We start from the raw sequence: 14,227 nt of genomic DNA, 5'->3' as shown, positions 1-14,227 counted from the left end.
AATACTTTTACAGTAATAATCTTCCCAAGTTTAAGAGCCTCAAAGAGACTAAAATAAATATTCAGCACTACAATTGTGTAGGAAATGATGCCATATATCTTTGCTCCTGAATTCGGAAATTCTCATAAAACGCCATTATGCAAAATAAATCTCGTGCTGTAAATTATCTGTTAGCAAATGTTATTCTTCAATTTCACTTCCAAATTATCCCAAATGAATTAGTTCTTCATATTAAGCTGTCAGAATGAAATTTTGCCTCCCAAAACAGAGATTGGCTTTGAAGAAAGAAGGAAACAGAATGGCCAGTCAGGGCCACCCCAAGCCACTGCCGTACAAAGCTACATTCCAGGATCTGACACGGATCTGGAAAACCATCATAGTTGTATGATCGGGAAGGAATCACCAAATGGGGTCATTTGTCTCGTCTTTTTAGCTTCATGACAGTATGGGAGAAAAGTCAAGCCAGTAAGATCGTCTTCCTTAGGATGAAATGAAGAATAGCAATAGCTTGAAAAAAGGATGTAGTCAAATAGAACCAGATTTGGGATTTTGCTTGGCACAGCTGCACAAGGTCATGGCCTCCTTGAAAAGCAGGGAAAGTTATGAGTCAGTGTTACCAATAATGTGCAACTGATTAAAATGAAATTATTGGATTCTAAGCCTGGTATGCATCATGGTGACATTTTCCATTAATCTTTTTTTGGCTTTGAAATTAAAGTAAGGAGTCTTCTGATGTGAGATAACCAGGCTGACACCCCATTTAGCATGAAGACAAACATATTGCTATCGTTAATAGGACATAAGCACTAATGCCAATCAGATAGTGGTTTTTTTATGTAACTGATGGATGGATATTCATATGAAAAGATGGTAAAGTGAATAAAGGTATGATTTTTTTAAACCCTTATTTTCTGTCTCAGAGTCCATATTAAATATTCCAAGGCAGAACAGTAAGGCTAGGCATTTAGGATTAAATGACTTACCCAAGATGACACAGCTGGGCATTATCAGAGACCAGATTTGAACCCAGGATGTCCCTCTCTAGTCCTGGCACTCTACCTACTTGGCCATCTAACTGTCCGTTTTTCTAAAGTGATCTCACCCCTCACTTTTTAAGAAATAGTATCAAAAAGATGAAGACCACATTGGAAGACACAACTATAAATTCAGTGTGCAACAATGAGAAGAGCTTCATTTGGAGAGATAAGATCTAGATTCAAATCCTGACTCTATCATTTATTGGCTGTATGACCCCAGAAAGTCATTTAACCTTTTTAATTCCAGTAGAATGGATAAAATAATACTTGGGCTATAGTGTCAAATCTATGACCTTGGGGAAGTCACTTAAACTCAATCTCCTTCAATTTCCTCATTTGTAATTTGGGGATGATAACAATAACATCTACCCCATGAGCTGATTATGAGGTTCAAGTGAGATAATATATTTACAGAGCTCTGAAAACTTTAAAGTTCTGTACAACTGCTAGATATTATTATTGCTATCAATATCAATTTGGGGAAATAATATATATATGTATATATATATATATATATACTCAAAAATGTTAAATATGGCCATTGGCAACAACCAGGGTAGGGTGATACAGAATATAAGTGCAAATATTTTCATATATATGTATATGTATATACATATATACACATAATATCTGTACTCTATGAGGCGATATATTAAAGCATTTTATAGACAGTAAAGCTCCCTAAAAGTATTTTGTGGTATTACTGCTAGTTTTTTTCCACCTAGATCATAGAGTCAGAGCAAAAAATTCCATTCTCAATTATCCTCTTGTCCTTTCTACACAAACTCAGCTGTTTCAAATGCAGGAATTTGTACTAAAAGGAGCAGAAAGTTGGTAATGACTGAAGCTTGGGCAGAAGATTGAAGCAGGAAGAGATAACCTCATTTGTAAGAACTTCAAATACTACAAGATCATTGAACATGATCATTGAGTCAGATAGAAAGTATTCCTTCTAGATAAGCTTACCCTCATTTTGGAGTTTTACACTCTTTGTGCTTGTCCAACTCTGACCCATAACTCCTACTTCTTTCCCCTTGGATCCCAATACTCCTATTTCTGGAACACAAACAGGTCTTTAGCTTCTTGTTCTTCCTTACTTGCAACATCTTTGATCACCAGCCTTTAGCATTGTATCATCCTCCACTTGATTCTGGCCCCTTCGCACTGACACTGTTATCATACTCTTTGCCTCATTCTACTTTTTGAAAGACCCAATCAAGCCTGGCTTGGGCCCAAGGGATGAATATACTGTCAAAAAAAAAAGTTAATTGTTGGCACAGACCAGAATGAAAGCAGGAAGGAAAGGTAATTAGATTAATCCTTTGAGTTTAAACTATTTCATTTCCACTTGTATCTTTACAAAGTCCATTTGATAGCAAGTTATCAAACATACCAGAGCTGGTTTGATAATAGTTCATGTTAATTGGCAAACTCAAAAATATTTATGTGTGTAGGGAAAGGAAATTCAGAACATGTATTCCTAGTGACTATACTATAAATGATTATGGGAGAAACCAGAAGGAAAGGTAGGAAATATCTGCTCCCATAGAAATGATCATCTCTGGAAAGGGAAAAGGATAATCAAAAAATTGGTATTTATTAAACTCCTAATACACACACACACACACACACACACACACACACACACACACACACACACACCAGGCACTGTAGTAAGTGCTGGGGATATGAGTAAAAAGAATGAAACAATTCATTCTCAGCTTACATTCTAATGGAGGAAAGAATGAGTACATATACAAATATAAAAAATATAAAATAAACATACACACACAGCAATATTTTGGCAGCTAAGTGATACAGTGGATGGAATATTGGATTCAGAATTTATAAGACCTGAGCAAGTCCCACCTCAAACCCTTGCTAGCTATCTGTCCCTCAGAAAACAATTTAACATCTCATCTCAATTTCTCTACCTGTAAAATTGGTATAGTAATAGCACTTGCTTCAAAGGGTTGTTGTAAGGATCAAATGAGAAAATATACATAAAGTGCTTTACTAAACATAAAGGGATATATAAACAATAGCTATAAATATAATTAACATGGTAGTTAAGGAGGGGAAAACCTAGCAGTTCAGGTAATTAAGAAAGACTTCATCTTTCTCCTATCCAGTTATGGCAAATAGATCATAAATATATAACTATAAGGGGTCTCAGAATGCTCCAACACTATTAATTTTCAGATGAGGGAACTGAGGACAGAGATGGAAAGTGACTTGCTGAAAAGGATAATGAAGGATCTGGATGAGAGAAAGGATTCAAAACCAGATCTTCGGACTCCAACTTGCAACTTTGAGAACAAGCAGACCTAAGAGAGGTAGATGGATACAGAGGAGAAAATAATCTCTTTTCTAAAATAAAATACCCATTCTATGTCTCCTTTAGGGCCCCAACTCTGATCTCCACTGGCTTCCCTTCCATCATCATCTCAAAGTACATTGTATTTGGTCATCCATTCAATAATTCATAGATTTTGAAAAAGAAATAAATAAGCAAAACAAAAACCCAGAGGGATAGGGAGATGAACTCTTTTTTTAAAGTCCATGCTAGTACCATAGAGTTGGAAATGTGGCATTGCCTTTTGAAGTTACTCAGAGCTCCATATGTGGGACAGGATCCCTGAGGTGAAAGTCAGGTGAAGAACTCAAGGAAATAATGTGGAATCTTTCCTACAGTACTATCTTCACTGCTAGGCCATAGGGTTCAAAATGTTGTCTCATCAATTTTTGATGAAAGCACAGAAACATGACTGCACCTTTGGACAAAGCAGAATTTATGATCTTGGTCTGAATCATTCAGTGAACACTTAATTTGACATAAACTTCTTCCTTATAATCCAATGAAAAACATTTTTGCTGGAAAAAAATTCTCTTATTCCAATAATGTTGACAAAAAGGGAAAGTTACTTAGGTATATCCCAAAGATCAAACCTAGTAGCTACCAAAATAAAGAAGCAAGGCCTGATGTTTTACACTATGGAATAATTTTTTATCATTAATATTGAAAAGGGGAAGACTTAAATGTCCAGGTGTAAAATTCACTTCTAGAACAGCAAGACAATCATTTAAATCCATTTCAATGGGTTTGTTTCCTTCATGAACATTTTATCATCCCTTTTCCTCCAAGGGATAAACATCCTTGGTGCCCTGGTCTCTTGCCTGATGCATCAAGACTGAATGAGTACATCCTTGTGTTCAACCTGCTGGACAATGCCCTTTTCAATCACATAAATATTCCCATTCATTCTGCTCTCCCATGAAGCAGAGAGACCCCACTGGGTTTGTATAATTCAGTTTTAATGATGTGAAATGAATGACTTAATATCAAAAGTAATATTTGGTTTCAAAATAATGAAGTTCTCCAAACATTTCATAATTCAAATTACATTATGAAATTTTACATTCTTGGCTTCAAAAATATAATTGTATTCTTAAAATCATGAATCATAGTTTTTAAAATGTTGCTCCATTAGGCTGGAAATGAAGAAACTATACTTTGTGAATCACATTATCAAAAAATATTTCTATAATTTAACTCACAAAGTTTTTGTTGAGTGCCTACAATGGGGCAATGTTATGGTAAATATTGAGGGTAGAAAGACAAAATTGGAACCATAACCTTTCTATAAAAAAGTAAATCATAAAGAGGCACAAAATATGCTTGAAAAAATGAAGTCAAAGTAGATACAGCATAAATTGGTACTAGGAAGCTCCTTGTTACTAGAAAAAGATGGAAATAAAGCTTCCTTAGCCTTTAAGTTAAGGTTAGATAATTCTGCCCTTAGCCTTCTCTCCTTACACTCTCTTCTGTGGCAAATTCATTCATTCCTATGTCTTAAAGCACAACTATTAGGTATATAATTCCTAAATTGATTTCTCTAGTCCTGACCTCTTTCCTAAGTTTCAGGTCCATAAAAAGCTCCATCTTTGAGATGTTTTCACCAGGATGACGTACAGGCTGGTGGAAACTCAAAATGTGTCTTCCTTCCCTCCTTCTCTTCAATCTATCCTCTATTCAGCTATCAAAGTGATATTACTAAAGCACAACTTTAATCATATTACTCCCCTACTCACTCAAGTAGCTGCCTATTGCTGCTTGGAAAAAAACTATATACACTCTTCTTTTTTAGATTTTAAAAGTTTCTCATGATCTCTTTCTAGTGTACTGTTCCAAGATGCTTACTTACTACTCCCTCTTATATATTATACACTCCAATCAATCTGGCCAATTTGCTGTTCTTTACACATACTATTCTAGCCCCTGCCTCCTCAACTTGGCATGTCTTTCTCCCATATCTATAATGAGTCCCTGAGGTGAAGGATTGTCTAAACACAATGGCTGACATGAGATTTCACTCATGAAGAGGTGAATCCTTCCAATGTAGATCAGTATCTTTATTTTCTGTAAAAAAAAAAAAGTTTTTTCCCATTTTTTTTTCATTTTTTGCTTAACTTCTAATCAGGGCTGTATTGGGTTCATATGTGTGAAAACTTTTTAACTTAATGTAATTAGAATTATCCATTTTGCATCCCCTACTACTATCCGTCTCTTGTTTGGCCATAAATTCTTCCTTTTGTCATAGGTCTGAGAATTATTCCATGCTACCATAATTTCATTATTGTATCACCCTTTATGTCTAAATCATGTACCCATTTTGACCTTATCTCAGTATATTAAGTGAGATACTATCTATACTTAGTGTCTACCAAATTGCCTCCCAGTTTTCCTAGAAGTTTTTGTCAAACAACGAGTTCTTGTCCCCAACACTTGGAGCTTTGTGCTAATTGAACACCAGTTAACTATGGACATTTACTACTGTATATTACACTAATCTAGTTCACTGCTTCTTGGGCAGTACTATAAAGTTTTACACATTGCTGTTTTGTTATACAGTTTAATACAGAGATCTGGTACAGCTAAGCCACTTCCCTTCACATTTTTTCCATTGATTCCATTGATATCCTTGACCTTTTGTTCTTCTGGATAAATTTTGCTATTCTATTTTTCTAGCTTTATAAAAAAATTTAGTTTGGTTGGAATAGCACTAAATAAGTAAATTGATTTAGGTGGAATTGTCATTTTTATTGTATTAATTTGGCTTATCTATGAGCAATCAATATTTTCCATTTGTTTAGATCTGACTTTATGTGAAAAATGTTTTATAATTGTGTTCATATATTTGGTGGGTTTGTCTTGGCCAGTAGACTTCCAAGTGTCTTACATTGTTTACAGTGATTTTAAATGAAATTTATTTTACTATCTCTTGCTGCTAGACTTTGCTAGTAAAATATACAAATATTGATGATTTATGAGGTATGATCTTTATGATGCATTGCTATAATATCCTTGCTTAACATTTTTGTACACATATTCATTAAGAAAATGGGCCTATAGTTTTTTTCCTCTGTTTTTGTTCTTCCTGGTTTAGGTATCAACATGATATTTGCATCATAAAAGGAATTTGGAAGGGTTCTTTCCTTGCCTGTCTTTCCAAATTGTTTATATAGTATGTATTGTAATTAATTATTCTTTAAATGTTGATATTTATTTATAAATCCATCTGGTCATGAAAAATTTTTCTAAGGGACCTCATTTATGGCTTGTTTAATTTCTTTTTCTAAGATAGGGCTATTTAAGCATTTTATTTGCTCTTCTATTAATCTGGAAAATTTGAATTTTTCTAAATATTCATCAATTTTACTTAAATTTTTAGATTTATTGGTATATAATTGGGCAAAAAAAGATCCTGATAATTGATTTATTTTTCCCTTCATTGTTGGCAAATTTGCCCTGTTTATTTTTGATACTGGTAATTTGGTATAATTTCTTTTTTTAAAAAAATCAAAAAATTAACCAATGGTTTATCTATTTTATTGGGGTTTTCTGCTACAAATAAGCTATGGGCTTTGTTTATTAGTTCAGTGGTTTTCACTTTCAATTTTATTCATCTCTTCTTTGATTATCAGAATTTCCAATTTGATATATTGGTTATTTTTAATTTATTCTTTCTCTGCTTTTATTTACATGTATACCCAATTTATTGGGTTTTTTCTATTTTATTGATGTTCGCATTTAGAGAAATAAAATTTCCACTAAATACTGCTTTGGCTTTGTTCTATAAATGTTGGTGTTGTCTCATTGTCATTCTCTTTAAAGAAATTATTGTTTTTATTATTTACTCTTTGACCCAGTCATTCCTTAAGATCAGATTATTTAGTGTCCCATTAATTTATTTGATTTCTACAACCCTTTGTTGGATGTAATTTTTATGCATTATGATCTGGAAAGGACACATTTAATATTTCTTCTTTCTTGCATTTGGTTGTGAGGTTTTATACACTAAAACATAGTAAATTTTTGTTTAGGTAGCACTAAGAGAAAGGTATATTCTTTTTTATTGCTTTTTAGTTTTCTCCAAAGGTCTATCATAGCTACCTTTTCTAAAATTCTGTTGATCTCCTTAATGCTGTTCTTGTTTATTTCTTGTTAGATTTGTCTAGTTCTGAGAAGGAAATATTGAGAATCCCCACTAGTAAAGCTTTACTGTCTCTCTACTTCCTCCCATAAATATTTAATTTTCATTTAAGAATTTGAATGCTATATCATTTGGTGCATATATGTTCAGTATTGATACTATTTCATTGTCTATTGTACCTTTTAACAAAATGCATTTTCCCTGTTTATCTCTTTTAATTAAATCTATTTCTGCTTTTGCTTTTTCTAGGATCATGATTTCTACCCCTGCTTTTTTTTTTTAACATGAAGCACAATAAATTCTGCTCCAGTAATTTATTTTCACTTTGTGTATCTCTTTGCTTCATCTTAATGTCTTAATATGTATGTCTTAATAATAATATATTGTAGGATTCTGGTTTTAATCTATTCTACTATCCACTTCTGTATTATGAATGAGTTCATCTCATTTATATTTGCAGTTATGATTATAGAGTATTTCCCTCTATCATTGTTCTCTCACCTTTTCACTCTCCTTTTATCTTGTCCCTCTTTAAAAGTATTTTGCTTATGACCACCACCTCCACCAATCCACCCTCCCTTCTACTGACACCAACCTCATCTCTTATTACCTCCTATTTCCTTCCCTTTAGCGATCTCTATATCCAGTTGAGCATATGTGTTATTCCCTCTTTGAGGCAATGCTAAGAGTAAGGTTCAAGCACTGCTTTCTCCTTATCTCCCTCTCCATTGTAAAAGCTCTTTTGCACCTCTTCTATATGAGATGATTTAACCCAGTTTTATCTCTCTTCCCTTTTCCCCCAGTGCACCCCTCTTTCTCAGCCTTGACCAATTCTAGTTTCTAGAATATTCTTTTCATCAGTAAGTTTTTGTAGCTCCTTTTCCATTTGGCTAATTCTACTTTTAAAGAAATTCTTTACTTCAATGTATTTTTGTACATCTTTTTCCATCTGGCCATTTTTTCTTTTTAAGTAGTTTCTCTCTTCAGGGAATTTGTTTTATATAATTTTCCATTCTACCAATTCTGCTTTTTAGGTAGTGTTTCTCTTCGGTGCATTTTTGTGAGTCTTTTAACATTTGGCTTGTTTCCTGTCTTTCTTGCATCACTTTCATTTCTCATTTTCCCTTATCTTATTTGATTTTTAAAATCTTTTTTTAGCTCTTCCAGGGCCTGACAATAATTTATACTTTTCTTTGAGGCATTATGTGTAACTGCTATGTTTTCATCATCTGGGTTGATATTTTGATCTTCTCTATTACCATTATGAAATTGTGTGTATGTGTATGTGTGTGTGTGTGTGTGTGTGGTTTGCTCATTTCCCCCATTTATTTGCCTTTTGTAAGGATGATATTAGAAAATAAGTATTTTTTATTAGTTTAGGGATAAGAAGTAAATGGCTGGCTTGAGAAAGAAGTGGAGTTTGAAGCAGAGCTAAGAGAGCATGATAATTTCAGATGTGACAAATATAACTGTTTTTCTGTGTCAAATACTATCTCTGGCAGTTGGCAGAGATACACACTCGGAGAGTCTCAGGGCTAGAGGAGATGACATTTTTGCCCCTCTCTCTGTCTGAGGGAAAGATCTGAAGGAGCTCAGTGTTTTCCTTTCCCAACTTGAGAAACACTATTGAAAATCTATTGTGGTTTTATAGATTGTTTAACTGTGAGAAGACCAAAGAAAAACTTGGTCTTTGGTTTGAACTGAGACTATTAAGACTTAGGGTCCTAACTTTATTCTTGTTGAGACTCAACCAGATAGCCTTTGCTATTTTATAATTTGAAGACAAAGTTAAGAATCATGAGGATAATAGCAGTAGTTTTTATTTAGATAGTATAAATTTGGGTTAGTCAGATCAAGGAGGATTAGTGTAGCCTGTGAAACACAGGAGAAGCAGTTCCCTGCAGAACCTGGGAGTTTAATTGGGTGGATTTAGAATCCCTTAGAATTACAAATCCTGTTTTATCCTCATATATTTCAATAAATATTTTATTTTTATAATAAGTCTCTTTAGCATCCCTGTGCCTGACCCTGAAGGGAAGTTCACAATTGTGCTTCACTTCATCACTGAAGATACTTTTGATTACCTCTATCAAAAACATCAAAACAGTTTTGAACCTGTATTGGCAAGTTTTCTATCTATATTTTTATGTACCTCGCCATCATCATTTATTTTTACACTTTTAACTTTATGTTAAAATGGACTCTATCCCCAAGGTGGAGGGAGCACTCTCCCAAACTTCAGGTTTTTCATGATGGTATTTTGATAAAGAGCTTTGGAGGTCTGCAACTTTTCAGTTCTTCTAAGGAGATATGATCTAGGGAGAATTATAGTCATTTTTCTCCTGACCTTTGCTCTGGTCTGTTACCACAAGCACCTTTTTCCACCCTAGAACCATGACCAGAGACTCTGTGCTTTGTAGTGTTTCTCCTCATCCTGGGACTGTGATCTACAACTGTGAATAGGCAATGCAACAGAAATCAGCTCCCAGTGTCAGCAAAGGGTCCCCTGTAATCTTCTTGTAACCAGTTGTCCAACCCCCCTTACTGTCTGTTGGCTGAGAGCTCCAGAACACAGCACTGTCAATTCGCCCCCAAAGCTTACTGTTTGGCTTGCTTGCCAGGGCTTACACTTGACTATACTCTACTCTCACTCCTCTGAGACAGACCTTTCCTGCCAACCTTCCACATTGTTTCACCCCATCTTTTTCTGTTGCTTCTGCCTCTCCAGAATTCATTTCATGGTGTTATTTTAAAACTGTTTGAGGTGAATTTGGGAGAAGTTGGGCACATCCCAGCTTTCCCTCTACCACCTTGGCTCTTTCCCTTGGAAAACACTTTTAAAATATGAACTCCAGAGTATTGTAATTCTTCTTTTTATCCAAAATGAAAACGTATTTTGTTTCTTTGGAGATGCCAGCCATTAATTGGACAAAAATAGAAATGCATTTATCCCATTTGGACATGGCCAGGGGCAAGCATCCAAGTTCCAGCACAAAGTCCATTCATCCAAACCCAAGTAAGCAAAAGTAAACAGCAACATTCATAGTTCATTTCAGGCTGTAAGCCATGTTCTAAAACCCAGCTCGGTTGGGTCAGGCCCAGCTCTGTTCCCAAAGTGAGGAGTGGACTCCATTCTCTCTGATTCCTACCCAGTGCAGAATGAGGAGTCAGAGGGAGAGAACTATCAGCTAACAATATCCCTGCTGATAGAGGAGATGGAATGACAAGCCCAATAATAACATGTGCACAATGACACTCCCCACCCCCACCCCCCACAAGTGGGAGTGACACATTAAAACTTGAAAAGAAAGACATTTTAGGGGAAGTAGCTGGTGCCATGGATTGTGGAGAGAGGAGCAAAGATTTTACTCCTTATTCACAGCCACAACAGAAATCAGAGAACAGCTCCTCAGTGCAACCATCGTGAGCATCCATTACCATAGTCATGGCTTTCAGGAGTTCATCCTTTAAAGTCTTTTGCCATTTATTAAAAAAAAAAACTGAAAGGATCTTGTCACTGGGGCTTCTGCACTCATCTGATTGGTTGAAAAGAAAATGTATCTAGAGTTTCAACCAAGGAATTCATTTGTTGGATTAATTTACTTGGCTTTGTTGCTCAGTTTCCTTCCTCCAGTTACTTGTGCTAAAGTGTTGAATTATATACATATATGTATATATACATATGCATGTATATATGTATGTATATATAATACATATATATTATATATGGAATCTGAACTGTGGACCATCCATAATCTGTGGCTTTGTCCTGGGTGAGGCAGTCATTCACTCACAAAGTAGTTGTCAAGGGCTTACTACAATGCTATGCTAGATATTAGAAATACAAAGGAAGAAAATGAAACAATCCCTGCCTTCAGTCAACTAATATTCTACAGTGGGAACAACATATCCATATAAAACACAAAGCCTATACAAAGTAATGAGGGTGCAGTCACTGCCTTCAAGGTCTTATCTAGAATATCTATAGAGACAGGGAAATACAAAATATCTACAGAGTCTGGGGTAGCAAGGGAATTAGCACTAGCAAATGAGAAGATCAGGATGGGGATAGGTCTTATCTAGGAGGGGGCAAAGCTGAAGTTTGAAAATGAGGGGGTTCAAAGATGTGGAGATGAGAGAGAAATGTTTATCCTACCTGAATCCCAATTCCCTTGCCTTTAAAATGATTACACGTTGATCTTTAAGCTTTTAAGTGTCTGCTGCATGCTATGGAGTTCTGCTAGGACTACAAAATAAATGTGAAAGAGTTTCTGCCCTTAAAGAGCAGTCATTCTTTTTGGGTAAGCAGTTATCTAAAAACATTATAAAATATTATCTAAAAATAATGCCAATTAAATGCTATGTAATAAGAGTTCATTTCTGAGCATCGGGGGTCACTAGCAGCTTTGGGAATTGAGAAAGGCTTTACCTTGCATCTCATACATCAGAGAAATAAATAAATGCTAATCTCTGGATTTAAATTGGGATCTGGGGACTTGGGGACTCCCTCTGGCTATCGAAATACCTTGCTAACAGTGATTTACTCAAAATTATATCAGAAAATGGGAAGCCTAATCAATATCATTAACAAAACTTTTCTCTATGTCTGACACTATACTACTCCTTGACTTTTTCTGGTTTCAATATTCTCATCCGTAGAACTGGAAGGAGGGAGTGGTATACTTGGATGGGAATATCATGAGAATACAGCAATAGCTAAAATCTTTTTTTTTTAAACCCTTACCTTCCGTCTTGGAGTCAATACTGTGTATTGGCTCCAAGGCAGAAGAGTGGTAAGGGCTAGGCAATGGGGGTCAAGTGACTTGCCCAGGGTCACACAGCTGGGAAGTGTCTGAGGCCAGATTTGAACCTAGGACCTCCCGTCTCTAGGCCTGGCTCTCAATCCACTGTGCTACCCAGCTGCCCCCTAAAATCTTAACTAGATATTTATATAAATGTTTTACATTTTACAAAGTGCTTTATAATATTATTTTGTCCTCTTCAAAACACTGGGAAGTAGATGCTATTATTTTACATTATGAATAAATCTTAAACCTCTGTGGGACTCAGTTTCTTATTCTGTAAAATGAGCAGGATAGAACAACAGACTTCAAAAGTCACTTTCAGGTTTAACTCCTTTGATCCTAGATGACCTCTTTTGCCCTAGATCACACAGGAAGCTCATACTAAACTCAAGATTACAAACCAGTCAGTCACCTACTCTTTATTACATGTCTACTATGTATAAATAAACTGAGGTTGAGAGAAATTAAATGAGGGATTCCTGGAAATGGAATAATGGCTACTACTAAAAATATGAGACAGAATTTCTGTAGTGCTTTAAAGTTTGCAAAAAACTTATACTATTTTCTCATTTTATTCTCACAAAAACCCTTAGAGAGAAGTCGTTGCCCTTTTTTTAAGTAGGCCAATTTAATTAGACTGTATGGAGAGAGATAATATATAATCAGCCTGGAAAGAGAAGCTGGATCTAAACAGTGAAGGGCTTTAAATGCCCAACAGGAGAAAAAGGGAAACTAGAATTTATAAAGCATCTATTATGTGCCAGGTACTTTACAAATATTATCTAATTTTGTCCAAACAGACACCCTAAGAAGTAGGTGATTTATTTTTATTATGCCCATTTTTCAGTTAATGAAACAGGCAGAGATTAAGTGACTTGTGGAGGGTCACATAGATAGTGAATATAATAGGTAAAATTTGAACTCGAGTCTTCCTGACTCCAGGACTATCACTCTACTTAGCTGCTGGTGTTGTTTGTTGAAACACTGTGAGATTCTGAATATCAGAAATTGGTTTTTGTCTTTCTTTGTATCTCTAGCACTTAGAGTAGTGCCTGGGACTTGGTAGGCATGTAATAAAGTTGAGGCAATTGACAGGCTGGTCTGTAATCTTGAGTTTAGTTTGAACTTCCTGTGTGATCTTGGGCAAGATAAGTCATCTAGGATCATAATACTATCAATGTGAAAGTGACTTTGAAAGTCTGTTGGTCTACCCTGCTCATTTTTCAGAAGAGGGAACTGAGTCCCTGTGAAGTTTAAACCACTTGCCCAAGATCACCCAGATCCCAAGTGATGGAACCTAGATTAGAATTCAAGGTAACTGAAGACCGAAGGGATGTACTGTTTACTTTTTTCCTTTATTTTTCAAACCCACAAAAATATAGTCTGCATTTTGAGCATAACTTGGCTTTGGGGGAGGATAGACTTAAATAGTATACTCACACCAACTGTTCTCAGCAGCTGTAGAAAATCATTAACCCAAATTGCTCATTACACCTTTATTGTCACCAAACCAGTCTGTCTGCTCAACATGGATATAAAAATAATGGATAGGAATAGGATATGGTTAAAAAATATTACATTCCCAAATTCTTACAGCAAATGAAAGTGGCTCAGGAAGTAAATACCCTCTGGTTTGGGGTCTGCCAAGGAAGGATATAGAAAGCTTAAGAAATGCCCAGAATAAACTGATCCCACCAACCAACTACAAGTCAATCAATCAACAATAAGCATTCAGTAAATACTCTTTGCCAGGAACTATGCCAAATGATAGGGATAAAAAGAAGTGTAAAAACAGCCCCTGTCCTCAGGGATGTTACATTCTAGCAAGAGAAAAAGCTTATATGAAAATAGGCACACACAAGAAATGTGGACTGATGGAAGGTATTTGTAA

The sequence above is a fragment of the Monodelphis domestica genome, chromosome 5 (assembly GCF_027887165.1).
Source record: "Monodelphis domestica isolate mMonDom1 chromosome 5, mMonDom1.pri, whole genome shotgun sequence".
Lineage (NCBI taxonomy): Eukaryota > Metazoa > Chordata > Mammalia > Didelphimorphia > Didelphidae > Monodelphis > Monodelphis domestica.
The sequence above is the reverse complement of the archived record's forward strand: the minus strand, read 5'-3'. Positions refer to the sequence as shown.